Below are 17,720 nucleotides of genomic sequence, written 5' to 3'. Positions count from 1 at the left end.
CGGGCCTTCAACATTTTGGATTCTATTTCTAACAAAGAAACATGAGTCCACCTTTATCATAATCCCAATGCATTCTTTAGAACAATTAAAACTCAAAATTTGGGACTATTCAGCTAGATTCTTTGTTTCAACCACTTGATATTTAAAAATATGCATATCACTGGAAAAGATAATGTAATATATAATTATATATAATGCAATATATAAAATTGCCATGATGTAAAATAATGGAATAAATTAGAGGTTTAAGACATGCTAGGATTATATAATGTTGCACAAGGTGGGGGGGTGGAGGAAGAATAAAACTCATGTTTTGTTGTTTTATATCACATGCCTTGTGATGAAATACTGTTCTGAAATGATGTTTCATCTTGTAAGGGTAAGGCATATTTTTATTTTGGTTTATTTTTGAATGGGGGCTGAATTGGGAAAAAGGGCTGTTTTACACCAACCACTGATGAAGGAGTTGTCATACTTTTAAAAACCAAGTTACTGAAAGCTATTGCAAGCTATTTTTTTACACTGTTGTACTGCAAATATCAGGACTAGGGGGAAATTGAAATGGCGTCAGATGCATACAAAGTGAAAATTAGCCAGCAAGGGGTTGCTGATCGGTTAGTGGAATTGTGACCAGTTGTGTCCAGCTGTGAAGGAGGCATCCCACCTCCAGCAAGATGCCCCATCAATATCAAGTTCAACAATTTTCGGATTTGAGTCATCTTCTCCCAGTCCTTACCCCAGCCCCAACACACCAGGCCTTCTTATGACATGGTCTGCTATTACACACCACCCATCAGTAGCCACTAAGTGTCCACTAATAGCTTTCATTCTCCTAGACTATGCATTAACTACTCCTTTGCCCACTTTGGGCTCTATCTCCACCTACCATTTACTCCTTACCCCTCCTCCACCTTATCTTCTGCATAAAAAACAACGTTTTCCTCGCTACCATCTGTTCTGAAGAAGGTTTCTTAGAAATCACAAGCTTTTGGACAACTGCCTTTGATCAATAATAATTTCACCTGATGAAGGGGCACTGCTCCGAAAACTTGTTATTTCTAATAAACCTGCTCGACTATAACCTGGTGTCGTGTGACTTCTGACTTTGTCCACCCCAGTCCAACGCTGGCACCCCCATATTCTGAGGAATGAACTTTGGACCCGAAGCACCATCCCTCCATTTCTCTCCACAGATGCGGCTAGAGCCATTGTGCTTTTCCAGCAATTCCTGCGTTTGTTTCAAAGAATTTTTAATTTGTGAATCAATCACTCTGTACCTCCTGGGAAGATATGAAAGAACCTGAATGAAAACATTCAGGGCGGCACGGTGGTTAGCACTACTGCCTTACAGCGCCAGGGACCCAGGTTCAATTCCAAGTGTCTATGTGGAGTTTGCACATTCTCCCCGTGTCTGCGTGGGTTTCTGCCGGGTGCTCTGGTTTCCTCACAAAGTCCAAAGATGTTCAGGTCAGGTGAATTGGCCATACTAAGTTGCCCATAGTGTTCAGGGATGTGTGGGTTAGGTGCATTAGTCAGGGGTAAATATAGAATAATAGGTTGGGGAATGGATCTAGATGGATTACTCTTCGGAGGGTTGGTGTGGACTTGTTGGCCTGAACAGCCTGTTTCCACACTATAGGGATTCTATAAAACATCAAAGGATTGAAGGGCTTGGGAAAGAAAAGGCTGAAACTTTATTGCTGGAACAGCACAGCAGGTCAGGCAGCATCTAGGGAACAGAAGATTCGACGTTTCGGGCACATGCCCTTCTTCAGGAATGAGCAGAGAGTGTTCAGCAGGAGAAGATAAAAGGTAGGGAGGAGGGACTTGGAGGAGGGGCGTTGGAAATGTGATAGGTGGAAAGAGGTCAAGGTGAAGGTGATAGGTCGGAGTAGGGTGGAGGCGGAGAGGTCAAGAAGAAGACTGCAGGTCAGGAAGGCGGTGCCGGGCTGGAGGGATTCGGCTGAGACAAGGTGGGGGGAGGGGGGATGAAGAAACTGGTGAAGTCCAAGTTCATCCCCTGTGGTTGGAGGGTTCCCAGTCGGAAGATAAGACGCTCCTCCTCCGACCGTCGCGTTGTTGTGGTTTGGCGGTGGATGAGTCCAATGACCTGCATATCCTCGGTGGAGTGGGAGGGGGAGTTGAAATGCTGTGCTACAGGGTGATTGGGTTGGTTCGTCCGGGTGGCCCAGAGGTGCTCTCTGAATCGCTCCGCAAGTAGGCGGCCTGTCTCCCCAATATAGAGGAGGCCACACCGGCTGCAGCGGATGCAGTAGATAATGTGGGTGGAGGTGCAGGTGAATCTGTGGCGGATATGGAAGTTTCCTTTGGGGCCTTGGAGAGAAGTGAGGGGGGAGGTGTGGGCGCAAGTGTTGCACCTCCTGCGGTTGCAAGGGAAGGTGCCGGGAGTGGAGGTTGGGTTGGTTGAAAAGGACCTGGCTATTGAATCCTGAGGACTGGCACTATTGAATTGTTTCCCAGTGACTTCCTTCTTTCCATCCTTAGCACTTTTTTTTTTGGCTATGCGTTTTGAATTGTATGTGTGTGGTGGGGTTTTACAAGGTGGTTAGAGTTCTAATTAGTAGAAATATACATTGACAGTTCATAGTTGTCTATCTGTGGTTATATTAGTTCTTATTAAGTACAGAAAACTGATCCGTGTCATCTGTTAACGTGAGCCCATCAGACATGTAAACAGGTGTTTTAGAAGGATTCAATAACGAGAGGTCATGCTTTCAAGGTGAGAGGTGAAAAGTTTAAGGGGGATACACGCAGCAAGTACTTCACACAGAGGGTGGCGGATGTCTGGAGCGTGTTGCCAGCAGAGGTGGTAGAGGCAGGCACGGTAGATTCATTTAAGATGTGTCTGGACAGATGCATGAGTAGGTGGGGAGCAGAGAGATACAGATGCTTAGGAATTGGGCGACAGGTTTAGACAGTAGATTTGGATCGGCTCAGGCTTGGAGGGCTGAAGGGCCTGTTCCTGGGCTGTACATTTTCTTTTTTCTTTTCTCCAGCACTTTCTGTTTTTATTTCATATGCCCAGTTTCTGCAATATTTAATGTTTATTTGATCTTAATATTCTCTTCTTACTTTTCGAATCCCTTACCAGCTTCAACCATCTCTATCTCTGTAACCGCCTCAAGACTGGCACAATATTGACGCTCATCTAATGATGAGTGGATCAAGTAAAATAAGCCATTAGAAAGTCAAAGGAGTACTAGGGTGGTGTTGGTCACTTATTATTCAGTTTGGATTTGTGGGCCTAATTATTGCCTGAATCAAGTTTTAAGGCAAATCTTAACTGGAATATCCAGCACTCCAAAAACAAACAGGACATGTTTAAATATTCCAATCAGCTGAGGTCTACACTTGTTATTAGAATCCAAAATATTCATTTTATTAAAATGAGAGCATGTTGAGATTTATTTCTGTGGAGCAAAGGAGATTGGCAGATTTAATAGTGGCATCGAAGATTATGACATGCTTCGATAAGATAGACAAATAAAACTTGATCATTCGAAGTGTTGCAGATTTAAGGTTTTGAGCATGAGTGGGAGTTATGAGGAATAGCATTTTTGTTACAAAGTGAATGGTAATCACTTGGAACTTGTTACTGATGAGAGTGGTGGAAGTGGAGATCATTAGTTATTTCAAAAGTAAATTGGTGGGGCACTGGAAGAATGCTGGGCCATTACATTGGAGCAAAGGCATCAAACAGACTGGATTGTTCTACTCAAAGCAAGTGCGGAATAAATTGGAACAGTGGCCTACTTTCACTACTAATACTTACACTATCATACTAATAATACAACAGTGCCATTTGTTGTTGTTTAAGTCTTCTGTTCAATTGAAAAATCTGAAACAACAAAGTAACACCTAATCTATTTATTCCCTATTTCCTTTAATGTTGAGACTTCTGATGGATTGAATGTCATGGGCCAGTAAGTATGGATACCAACCTTACTTTGCTTGAGGTCAGAATATTTCTTCATTTGCGAGTAAGGAACCTTTCAGTATTGTGGACCTTGAGAATTCAAGTCCTGATTATTACAACCCTTTGTTTGCTTTATATGCCCGTCATTGTCTTCCCTTCTGTTCAGATATAAAGATGCCAAATTGCCAGAAAAATGTGAGCCGTAATAAAAATATGTACTTTAACTTAATTGTTGTGTATGGGATTAATCAAATCCTCTGTTTTTAAATAGAAATGCTTTAGATTGTTTCATGATGAGACTGACAACTTTAGCATCATTAACCTACTTAGCAAAACAAATATTCCAGTTTACCAATGAGTGTATGATGTGCTTAGTACTTACATGGATAAAGATGGGTTGATTAGGGAGAGCTGAAAAATGTGTTGCTGGAAAAGCGCAGCAGGTCAGGCAGCATCCAAGGAGCAGGAGAATCGACGTTTCGGGCATAAGCCCTTCTTCAGGAATCATTCTGAAGAAGAGCTTATGCCCAAAACGTCGATTCTCCTGCTCCTTGGATGCTGCCTGACCTGCTGCGCTTTTCCAGCAACACATTTTTCAGCTCTGATCTCCAGCTCTGCAGTCCTCACTTTCTCCTAGTTGATTAGACAGAGTCAGTATGGATTTCTAAAAAGGAAATTGTCTTTAACTAACTTGGTGGATTTTTTTTTTGAAGAGGTAACACAAAGATTTGATGAGCGTTATGCTTTGATGTGGTGCACATGGGCTTTCAGAAGACATTACATTCTAACAAAGAACTGCGGATGCTGAACGTTTGAAACAGTTCTGAAACAGGGTCACTAGATATGAAATCTTAATTTTGCTTTCTCTCATTAAATGTTGACAGCCCTGCTGAGTTCCTCCAGCAATTTCTGTTTTTGACTTTCATAAGACATTTGATACAGCACCACATAACAAACTTCTAAGGAAATTTATAGGTCAGAGAATAATAGGGCTAGATGCAACATAGATAGAAAATTGACAAGTATTGATAGGAAACAGAGTGTAATAGATATTTTTCAGGCTGGAGGAAGGTTTGTATGGAGTTCTCCCGGGGTTGGGTTATGTTTTCTGTCTTTTCTGATATATAATAATGATTTAGGAAGAAATTTCAAATTTTGTAGATAACACAAAACTTGGAAGCATTGTAAACTGTGAGGAAGACAGTGTAGAACTCGAGAAGAACTTAGACAAGTTGGGGACAGATAGGTGGCAAATGGGTTTTAAAGAAGGGAAGTGTCAGGTGATGCATTGAGGCGGAAGAATTTTGAAAGACAAATAAAATAGGGCTAAAATTCTAAGGGGGCTACAGATGCAGGGACACCTCAGTGTTTTTGTGCACAGGTCATTGGAAGTGACAATATTGGCAGAGACAGCAGTAGGTAAAGCACATAGAGTCCTCTACTTTAGTAATAGAGGCTTAGAATGGAAGAGCACGGAGGTGATATTAAACTTCTGTGGACAATTGTTAGCCCTCTGCTGGTACACTGTGTGCAGTTATTGGCGCCACATTATAGGAAAGATGTGCATGCATTAGAGAGAGTGCAGGACCATTTTACAAGAATGGTTCAGGGAACTTCAGCTATGAGGATAGTCTAAAGAAGTTGGGGCTTCTTGAGAAATCTGATGGAAACTTTCAAAATCATGAGCAAGTTGGATAGAATCTGTTGGGAGATACTGTTTCAACTCATAAACAAATAATAAGAGGGCTTAATTTTGAAGAGATCTATGAAAGAAGCAAGGGTAATGTAAGAAAATACTGTTTCACTCAGCATGCAGTTAGGGTGTGGAATGGACAGCCTGAAATTTTTATGGAAGCAGGTTAAACTGAGGCATTCAAGAAGAAATTCAAGAGTTCTGATTTCAAATAACACTGTTGAATTATAGGTCCACATCACTCCAATGCAATCTAACATGATAAGTATTACTGATGGAGAGAAGTTGAGGATCCAGCTCCATATCCTGACTAAGAAATTGGCTGCACCCCTTAATTTTCTTGATTTCAAGCAGTACATGCTTGAGGCCAATGTAAATGCACTCAACAGGCCATACATGTTGCCATGAGATTAATTTGCTCGAGCTATGAATAGAACTACAGATGTGGATGAGGGATTTAAAGAAAGAAGCTGTGATTGTATATGAAGATGTAAATCAACATTGTATATTGTACCTTGAGTTGAAGAGGGCAGTATTAAAGAACCATTGGGCAGTATTAAAGAACTATTACGGTTGAGCCATCATCATGTTATTAATGGGGATGAACCAAATGTTGTACCTAATAAAAGAGGAAAACCTCAGATCTCAGGCCTTCAGAAAGACTGTCCAAGACAGCTATCTTTTACCCAAAAAACACCACTCTTCCATGTCTAAAGAGAACATTTTCAGGGAGAATTAAGAAACCACCAGATTATCTGAATTTGTGAGGTCAAAGGTTGTGGGAGTAGATAGAGTAATGATGAATGTAATTATATTAACAAATGTACAGCAATAATTATCAGTGAAAAGCTTCATGGGAGATGTTGTATATGGTCTGGTAAAGTTTGAAATGGTTTTTACATGATTGAGGCAATAAGCACCACACACAGTGAGGTTAACATGAGATGGAGAATAAAGTTAGATATCATTGAAGGCAAACCCAAGGCTAGATCTTCATGGTGAGTTTTATTTTTAGTAACATGCAAATAAGCAACAAACTACATGTTGTTTTCAAGTCTCTTCTCATTGGACCATAAGGAGGGTACCTTCGTACACACTGGACCATATAAGCACCTAAATACTCTTTAGGATATGCAGGTGGTACATTATGAATATACCTTCTTTGGATGTCATGTCCTCAGGTAAGACTCAAACACAGAGATGCTTGCTCTGAGGCCGGAATGCCATCTACAAGATCTCCTGATTGTGTCTTCATGCTCCTGATCCCGAGCATTCTTGTATTTTTCTATTTTGAAAGCAGAATTGGGATTTCTTTTGATAATTGGAGTGTGTCAAAAGAAACCACTAAGAATTAAAAGAAAAACTTGCATTTATAGTGCCTTTCATTACTCCGTACATTACAGCCAATAAAATGGGGTGGCACGGTGGCTCAGTGGTTAGCACTACTGCCTCACAGTGCCAGCAACCTGGGGTCGATTCCTGCCTCTGGCGACTGTCAGTGTGGAGTTTGCACATTCACCGTGTATGCGTGGGGTTCCTCTGGGTGCTCTGATTTCTTCCCACAATTCAGAGATGGTCAGGTGAATTGACCATGAATATAGGGTAGGGAAATGGGTCTGGGTGGGTTACTCTTCGGAGGGTCGGTGTGGACTTGCTGGGCCAAAGGGCCTGTTTCCATACTGTAGGGAACCTAATCTAACCAACACACTTAAGAAGTGTAATGTCCATTGTAATAAGGGCAAAATGCCACTGATGCTGGAAATCTGAATTAAATACAATGCTGGAAAACTCAGCTGGTGTGGAAGTATCTGTGGAGAGAGAAACAGAGTTAATGTTTTGAGTCTAGTGTGATTCTTTTTCAAAGCTACAAGGTTTTGGAAAATGTTTCCTTTTATATATAATTTTGACAAAGGCAGAGGCCCAGAGAAAAAGACAAATGAGTTATTAACGGTGGAGGAAGAGAGAAAAAAAATGTAACATTGATGTAAATTAAGATGTGAATTTGAGAGAATTAGTAATTTCCACCACGTTTAAATAAAGAAAGACTGGATAAACCAAAAGTTTTTTCACCGGAGCGTAGAAGGTTGAGAGATGACCTTATAGAGATTTATAAAATCATGAGGGGTATAGACAGAGTTAATAGTAGCTGTCTTTTCCCTAGAATGGGAGATTTCAAGATGAAGGAGCATATCTTCAAGGTGAGAGGAGAGAGATTTTAAAAAGACATGAGGGGAAAATATTTTCCACAGAGGGTGGTTTGCATGTGGAATGAACATTGTAATATGGGAAGCATTGAAGCCAACTTGTGTACAGTAAACCTCCATAAATAGCAATGTGATAATGACTTGTACACCAATTTTAATCATGTTAATTGAGGAATAAATATTGGTCAAGACCCTTGTTAGAGTGCTCTACTCTCCTTCAAAAAGCACTATGAGATGCAATACATCCAGCTGCCTGATTTGAAAACTCATCTTAAATCAGGTGCCTCAATAGTGCAGCTCATCTCCTTATCTGCGCTGGAGTGTCAGTTGAATTTTTGAAGTGGGCGTTGATCCTATAATCTTTTCAAGCTGGCGTGTGATCACTGAGAGACAGGTAACACCCAGACCATGACAAATAAATTAAAGAGAAAATCAGAATGACTTGCAAACCAACATCTGAAAGATTATTGAGGCAAAGAAACAGAGAAGCATGGAAATGTTGAAAAATTTATTGATGCGTTGTTTCAGTAATAAATAAAATATATATTTGTACCTGAGTAGCAAAATACATACCAAAGAAACAGCTTTGGATGTTTTATTCATGCAATGGGGAGGAGATGAATCTGAATGTAAATAATGTGTTTTATACAACGGAAATAATAATCTGTGTTACTGTGCAGGACAATAAAGTAACATTGTAGGTTAAAAAATATAACAAGCTGGAAAACTATAAAGAGCAAAGCAACATCAATTTAAAAAAAATCAAATAACAACAAAAACTACTTTAACTGTGTAGTCCGAAAATACAAGACACTTAAAGCTATTGAAGTACTGAAACGGAAATAAAGAGTTGAATCCTTTTGTTTGGCAAAGTCTGATTTGCTTTGAGCTGTTTGGAATGTTTTGCATCATAAAGCCTCATGAGTTCTGTTGCCCTATCTTACCAACCTCACTTCATTAATTACTTACCATGCCTATTTTGCATCCCTCGTGTTAGAATGCTGCCCTATTGCTCATCACTCACTGGATATCCCAGAATTCACCAGCATCCCTTGTCATCTTTAAAAGCCAGTTCTATACCTGGACAGATATTGTCAGTCTGGAATTGCCCTGCACAGTTACTGATAATTGACATGGCACATAGGGAGAAAGATTTGAAAGAAGAGTCCAGGAAGGCCTTGCTGGATGGAGTGATGCCAACACAGAACTTCCTCCTCCCCCAGGTCCAGCAGTGGAAGCCATGAACCAGAACATGCCAGTCGGGTCTGAGGTTGCCACCTGTCTGGATTGATGCCCAGCATTGCAGGTAGAAAGTCAATGCCTTCCTCCAATGCATGATGGCAACTGTCATCTCCTTCTCTCCATTAGCTCAAACTCACTCTGTCTCTACTACTGCACCCAGCTCCCAACAAGATGCATAACTCCCAACAAGTCTTATGCTCTACCACACTCATTAATGCCTTCAACCTATTTCCCATTCACTTTCACCCATCGCAAACTGCCACACTACAAACCAGCATAATTTCTATGCTGCCTATTTATTAACCCATGGTACTCCTCGACCTGTAAAAAAAAGTAACAGCTATGCCACCATATCTATCTCCTTTAAGACCTGCCTTTCTCTCTTTGCAGGAGGAAACCAGATGGTCAGCACACAATATGGCAGAAAGTGTCATGACAATGGTGTGCTGACCATTGTTCAGCTCCTCACCCTTTATGAGAAGTGGATGCTGACTCTGAGCACTCAGAGCAGGGCCTCATCCGGTATTGAAGAATGCAATTGACTTAGTGTGGCAGGACTCTCAGAGCAAAGGTTACCTCCTTAGACATGACGGAAGCCTGCTGTTGTAAAAATGACAAGCTTGCTGCCTTTTTGTCTGCACTAAATGGCAATGCAAAACAGCAGTTAAGTGATCCTGGTATCATAGAATGCCTACTGTGTGGAAGCAGGCCATTCAGCCCAATAAGTCCCCATGACTTATCCCACAGCATCCCACACAGACTCACCCCCCTGCAACTTCCCGTGGCTAATGCACCTAACCTACATATTCCTGAACACTATGGGCAATTTAGCATGGCCAATCCATGTAACTTGCACATCTTTGGACCATGAAGGGAAAACAGAGCATCCAGAGAAAACCCATGCAGAATGTGCAAACTCTACACAGATAGTCACCTGAGGTTGGAATTGAACCCTGGTCCCTGGAACTGTGAGGCAGCAGTGTTAACCACTGAGCCACCATGCCACCCTAGTAGCTCTGGGTGTGGGGAAAAGTACAATTGGCAAGGCAAAGTGAGGCTGTGAGCAACCACTTAGGCGCAGAGTGAGTGAGTGAGTGCAATGAGAGTGAGTGAAGAACCCAGAGTTGCAACCTGGTCCAGCCCATCAACTGGATGTGTGTCTTTGAGCATAATGTCCTTTTTGCAGCATCACAATAGTTGCTGATGCAACTCATTATAGCATTGAAGTGCAGAAGTGTCCTGTAAGTGAAACAGAGATGTCCTATGACGGTTTCTCAAAGCTGGTACAAGTTGATGCCAATGTCCATGGATGTGGTTTGAGTGTGGCAGGTGCCAATGGAGCATGCTATTGATGTTGGTGCCCAGTTTCTGACACGGAGGTCTTTCGCAAGTGGCAGCTGGAATGTGCCATGTCCTTAATCTGGTTTCACTGTTGAGTTTTACCAATGTATAGTTGCTCTGGTGAGTTTGGTAAGGTAGGAGTCTAAATATTAATGAGACAAATTGTGGCATTAACAAGGTGTTTCACAATCTATAATGACTGTCAAGTGACATCACAGCACTGCCTGGTGAGAGTCTCTCATCACTGCTTGTGAACAGCATAAGGTAGGAGTGAAATGGTCCTAACGTTGAGATAAGTCTCGACACACTTGTGACCTGATTTTTCCATACATCTCACCATATCCAAGGTCAATCAGAACCTTACAAAATTCCACCCGGAGAGTTGTTTTATTGCCAATTCTATTACTTGCGCTCCTAAGGTTAAATTATTTTTGAGGATTAGTCAGCAATGAGAGTGTGCCAAGGGACTCAAGTACAACCACAGGGACGCCAAGACAGCAGACTTCCTAGCAGCACTAGAATGCACACTCAGGAACAATGGACTGACAGAAGAGACACAACAAACAGTGAGACAAAGTATCGTATCCCTGATAACAAGGCAAAGACAAACACATAATCTCAACACCAAGGAGAGGGAAGCACTAAAATCACTAAGAAACGATAAGAACATAATCATACTACCAGCAGACAAAGGCAGAATGTCGGTCATCCAAAAAGCACAACAACGACTTGCAGATACCAACACCTACCAAAAGAGGGAGTTTGACCCCACCCCACAGCTCACCAATATGATAAACAACACACTGAGGAACCTACAAAAAAATGGACAGATAACCAGGTCGGACCTACAAAGAATGAAACCTGAAAGCAACAACACCCCCAGATTCTATGGACTACCTAAAGTGCACAAACCAGACATCCCACTCAGACCCATAGTATCACTACCAGGGACACCATCACACAAACTGGCGAAAGAACTACAGCAGAAACTGAAACACTTGATCAGCGGATCCAGACACTCTATACAATCAACACAGGAATTCTTGGACATCATCAGAAATATACACATAGACAAGGAAGAAACCATGGTCTCATTCGACGTAACGGCACTGTTCACCTCTATTGACAAAGCCCTAACCAGAGAAACAATAGCCAACCTGCTGAACAGACATAACAGACAACAGGACGTTGAACCCATCAACAAAGATGGAATACTTAAACTATGGACTTGTGCCTCACAACACACTTCACATTCAACAACCAGATATACGAACAAATCAACGGAACACCCATGGGCTCACCGATCTCGGGACTCATAGCAGAAACAGTAATGCAAAGGTTAGAACAAACAATCTTACCACAAATTCAACCCAAACTCTGGGTCAGATACGTTGATAATACCTTTGTAATCATTAAAAACACGGAAATAGAGAATACACACCGGATCATCAACTCCACACTCACAGGAATCCGATTCACGAGAGAGGAAGAAAAGGACAACCAACTCCCATTCCTAGGCGTGAGGATACAGAGAACACCAAACGGAGAATTCACCACTAAGGTACACAGGAAAGCCACACACACAGACCAAGTCCTGAACTATGAAAGCAACCACCCCAATACACACAAACGAAGTTGCATCAAGACACTGTTCAAAAGGGCCACAACACACTGCAGCACACCAGAACTGCAAAAAGAGGAAGAAGAACACCTATACAAGGTATTCGCAAAAAACGGATATCCTCGCAATTTCATCAACAGATGCCTAAGGGAGAGACAACAGAACGAGGACATGCCGCAAACCAAAGGACTAGCCACACTACCATACATCAAGAACATCTCTGAAATGACAGCCAGACTACTGCGACCACTAGGACTTATAACAGCACACAAACCAACAGCCACTCTCAGACAACAACTCACCAAAACGAAGGACCCGATACCCAGCATGAGCAAAACTAACGTAGTGTACAAAATCCCATGCAAGGACTGCACAAAACACTATATAGGACAAACAGGAAGACAGCTAACGATCCGCATCCACGAACATCAACTAGCCACGAAACGACACGACCAGCTATCCCTAGTAGCCACACATGCAGACGACAAGCAACATGAATTTGACTGGGACAACACTACCATTATAGGGCAAGCGAAACAAAGAACAGCCAGGGAATTCCTAGAAGCCTGGCACTCATCCACAAACTCCATCAACAAACACATAGACCTGGACCCAATATACCGGCCACTACAGCGGACGGCTGAAACTGACAACCGGAAGCGGCAGGGACAGGCCACTATAAATGCCGGAGGAAACACCACAGAAGCACTTCACAGGAGGCTCCCAAGCACTGAGGATGTCACCTAGACAGGGGACGAAACGTTTGCAACAAAAACTTCCAGCTCGGCGAACAGAACCACAGCATATTTGACTCAGGCTATTGACTTGTTTCTATTATCGTATTGCATAAGCTCTATGTAATTTTGTTTTATTTTGACCGTGTTAAAGATCTTTAAAGATAATGAAATTCATAGGGTTTTCCCGAATTTACCTGAATATGCAACAAGAAGTGAGGAAAGCTGATAGAATATTAGCCATTATTGTAACAAAGTTCATGTATACAATGAAGTCTTGCTGCAATAATGGAGGACTTTGGTCTGATAATTTTGAAGTATTGTTTAGTTTTATTGCCATTGCCTATGGTAAAATATACGTGTCTAAGAGGGTCAAGAAAGGTTAACTAGATCATTTTACTGGAATTAGGGAGAGATTGAGTAAAATGGTTTTTATTTAGTGGATATTTGAAGACTGGGGAAATTTAACAGAGTAGACGTTGACAGTCGAAAGTACCCTTTTTTTTCCTTAGAAGACAACAGACTGGAATGGAAGTTGAAGTGAAATACCAGGAAAGTTTTGCAAGTTTGAAAATCAATAATACAGATGTTTAGCCGTGCATGACAATTTTGCTTTCAAAGTGGCAAAATTGTTACTTTGAGACAGAGTGGCCCAGGAGGTTTTTGAGTTGAGGAAATCTGCGAGACATCAGGCCTCGGATTGGTTGAGCTGCAATTTGTTACAGAAATGTAAGAGCATCCAGAGACCATGAGAGTTGGCAAACAGAAAACACCTCTCTCCCATCTCTTTCACTAAGTGGAAAGACAGAAAAAAACCAAGATCTTGAAAGAAGGAATTCTAATACATGGAAAGAACAAGGTCCATAGAAACAATGATCAAAATGACCATCTACTTTAAAGAAAACGATATTTCATTACTACTGAAATCAGAAGGAAATATGAGAAATAATTTCACCCACTCTTGCAATCTGGACATTGGATTTTCAAAATTGTTATTCCCTGACTTTATTTTACACTATAATATTTGTCTCAAATAGCTTGTCTGTTGACTGTTTCACTTGTGGATGAGTTTGTGTATCTTTGGGTTTTTGAAGATTCATTGTTCAAGGCACATAGTTAGTGTTTCTTTCTTTCCTCTGGTATTAGTTAATGAGTTATTTCCTAATATGGTGAAAGCTGCTGTGGATTGTGTTTGTCCTGAATTGTGGTCAGTAAGGCAAAATGATTGTCTTAGTAAAGGCAAAATGCCACTGATGCTGGAAAGCTGAAATAAACACAGAGAATGCTGGAGAAACTCTGCTGGATAATGCCGGTCTGGCAGTATCTGTGGAGAGAGAAACAGAATTAATGTTTTGAGTCTAGTTTGATTCTTTTTCAAAATGGAAAGGTGTTGGAAAATGCTTCCTTTTATAAATACTTTTGACAAAGGCAGAGGCCCAGAGAAAAAGACAAATGGGTTGTTAATGGTTGAGAAAGAGAGAAAAAAATGGAACATTGATGTAAATCAAGATATGAATATGAGTGAATTAGTACTTTCTACTATGTTTAAAATAAGGTTAAAAATCACACAACACCAGGTTATAGTCCAACAGGCTTATTTGGAAGCACTAGCTTTTGGAGCGCTGCTCCTTCATCAGGTGGTTGTGGAGTACACGATTGTAAGACACAGCATTTATCGCAAAAGTTTACATTATGATGTAACAGAAATTATACATTGAAAAATACCTTGTTTGTTAAGTCTCTCATCTGTTAGAATGACCATGTTAGTTTCACTTCTTTCATATGTAAATTGCAAAACTTTTTTTCTAAGTTACATTCTCAAGTGAACTTTAACAATTGGTGTCGGCTTATGCCCGAAACGTCAATTCTCCTGCTCCTTGGATGCTGCCTGACCTGCTGCACTTTTCCAGCAACACATTTTTCAGCAATTGGTGTCAGCCCAGATAATACATTGAAGGTGTTAGCCCCCTGTGTGCGCCATAATGTTTAGACTGATTCTAAGCTAAAAAATGGCTGGATAGACAGGAACTTTTTTTCCTGGAGCGCAGAAGTTTGAGAGGTGACCTTATAGAGGTTTATAAAATCATGAGTGGTATAGAGAGAGTTAAAAGTAGTTGTCTTTTCCTTGAATGGGAGATTTCAAGAAGAGGGAGCACATTTTTAAGGTGAGTGGAGAGAGATTTAAAAACGATATGAGGGGAATTTGTTTTCCACAGAGGGTGGTTCACATGTGGAATGAACTTCCTGAGGAAATGGTAGATGCAAGCACAGTTAGAATGTTTAAAAGACACTTAGGTAAGCACATAAGCAGGAAATGTTTGGAGGGATATGGGCCAGGACCAGGCAAGTGGGACTAGTTTAGTTTGGGATTATGTTTGGCATGGACTGGCTGGATCAAAGGATCTGTTTCCGTGGTGTATGACTCAACATTATAAGATATGTGTTTGTGCATGTGGCTGAAGGGGGGTGGGGGTGTGGGTGGAGGAAGGTGAAAAAAATGGAGAACAGACATAATACAGTCAGGTTCTAAATATTCTGGAATTCAATACTGAGACCACAGTAGGCACTTGGAAACAATTCAGAGTTAAGAAGAGGTTTCAAATGGCTCTTTTTCTCCATGAGACAGTCCCTCTATTCCTGGTGGCAATGGCTGTGCCTTAAAGTAAAGTTGTGGATGAATTGGCTGACCACTATGAACTGTTAGGTATAATCTAATAATCATTGTAATAACCCTTTATGCTCACCTGTCCAAGCTGTCCAAATGACAGAAGCATTTCCATGATATCTCTTATTAACAATCTGGAGCCATCAGTTGGGTGGTAGAGGTTGCAGGGATATCCTTTGCCTCTAAGTAGCCAACCTTTCTTTTCCAGAAAATAACTGGGAGGTCTGTGTACTCCTGCAAAAGAGCAGAGGCATTCTGCAAAGCAGTCACTTCGTCAGTGTTAGGTCACCCTGATCCACGCCTCCCTCACTCCTAAAGTTTCCTCACTTCTCAATTGCACCCTCCTGTGCAATCGCAGAAGGTGTAATATTTCCCATTCACCTCCTGCTTCCTCAATGTCCAACATCCCAAAACATACCTTTCAGTTGAAGCAACATTCAAGCTATCCTTCTTTCAATCTAGTCTACTGCATTCGTTACTCACAATGCATGTTCCTTACATTGGCAAGACCAACACAGACTGGGTGTCAGCTTTGTGCAGCACCTCCAATCTGTCTGTAGGACTGACCCTGATCTCCCAGCTGCCAACCATTTCAATAAACCACTTTTTTTCTGATGGTCACCTTTCTGCTCTGGGTTTGCTGCAATAAAGCAATGAAGCACAAAGCTAGCTTGAGGAGCAACTCCTCTGTCTCCTTATGTAACAGCATTGTGGAGGTACTCACCTTAAATGGACAGCAGTGGCTCAAGACAGCAACTCACCACCATCTTCTCAAACTAGTGGTGTCACAGCCACTGGTGCCCATTTCCCCTGAATGAGTTTCTTTTTTAAAAAATGGGTTCATATTCTGTCATGGCAACTGGTGAATATTAATGTCAATTCATAAGTCTGGAAAATAAAGCTTGTCTCAATGCTGGTGCCATGAAATACCATTAATTGATATTATCTACCCATCTGGTTCACTGATCCCCTGTACAGAAAGATATCAGCCATTCTTAGCTGGTCTTGCCTAAATGAGTTCAGATCCACAGCAGTATGGTTGTGTCTTAACTGTACTCTGAAATAGCCTTGCAAGACCTTCAATTTAAAGGCATTTTGGTTCAGGTAAGAAATTCTGGCCTTGCAAATGGTTTCTATATTCCATGACAGAATAACCAGAAGAATCAGTTGGGGCACACACACAGATAAATCTGACATCCCTTTTGAGAACTGCGACCCCTGCGTCAGATGGAAGCTGAACCTGCCAGGCAGCTAGCATGAATCTCATGTCCTCTGCTGAACTTCCACTAGAGCACTGAGGTGTGAAGCAACTTCTACCTGAGCTGTAATAGGAGCCAAATTAATAGCTTTGAGATACTGGATCACCTTGCTGGGTTTGCAAGGTCACAGAGTGGATAGCTTTGGCAACAAACTGCACGATGCCCTCTTTCACATTGGTTCTGAATGCTCCATGCCATTGATAGCAATAGGTTTTAGAGAGTGATTGTCAACGTACCAAGTATCTCAGTGAACATCCACATCATTATTTTCATAAAAGTTGTTTCATCTAGGTCCTCATCTGATTCCAATGTAGCAGAACTAATCTGTGACTGGGTACCTGGTACACAAACTGTACTTCCTTCCAAGCTATTTGCAACCCATTCATGCTTGGTTATTCAGCACATGCATGATCTAACTCCTTATTCCAGTTTTAAGTAAATGCTGAAGCAGTCTCTAGCTGTTCGTTGTGGGTCTCAGATCATGTTATCAACACTTCTACCCCATGAAGCTGCACTACTGGCAGAGTGACTGTTCTTAGAATCTAACAGCATATAATCAGATGGATTGAGATGATGAAAGTGGAATGGGAAAATAACGTGCTACAATGCTACACAATCTGCAGATTGCGTGTCATATCAGAGAGCAGATTGAGGTTAGGGGTGTAAAGTGAGAAGAGTTATAAGATTTGAAAGCACTGTCACACTGAAATGTATTGGCAGTACCAAATGCAATAGCATCTCTAAATGTTAGCTTCACGATGTGGAGCAGTTTCCTGCAGTGGGCTTAGATGTTGACCTGGTCCATTCCAGTTCTGTACTGACCCCTCCAGTTATAGGTCATCATGTCCTGCTATGGAGAAAGAGGTATCTTCACTTTTGCACTCCATTTGCATGATATCCTCGTCCTAGATGAACAGTTGGAAGTATGAGGAGGTAATGAGGAAGTATGAGGATGAATGAGCACACCCTTGCTGTGTGTTTGTGAGTAAGGTAGAGTATTTGACTGTTATGCCTCAGCCCTGAC

This window comes from Chiloscyllium plagiosum, unplaced genomic scaffold, assembly GCF_037043375.1.
Source record: "Chiloscyllium plagiosum isolate Xiang-an unplaced genomic scaffold, Cpla_swu_hap1 HiC_scaffold_8, whole genome shotgun sequence".
Classification (NCBI taxonomy): domain Eukaryota; kingdom Metazoa; phylum Chordata; class Chondrichthyes; order Orectolobiformes; family Hemiscylliidae; genus Chiloscyllium; species Chiloscyllium plagiosum.
The sequence above is the reverse complement of the archived record's forward strand: the minus strand, read 5'-3'. Positions refer to the sequence as shown.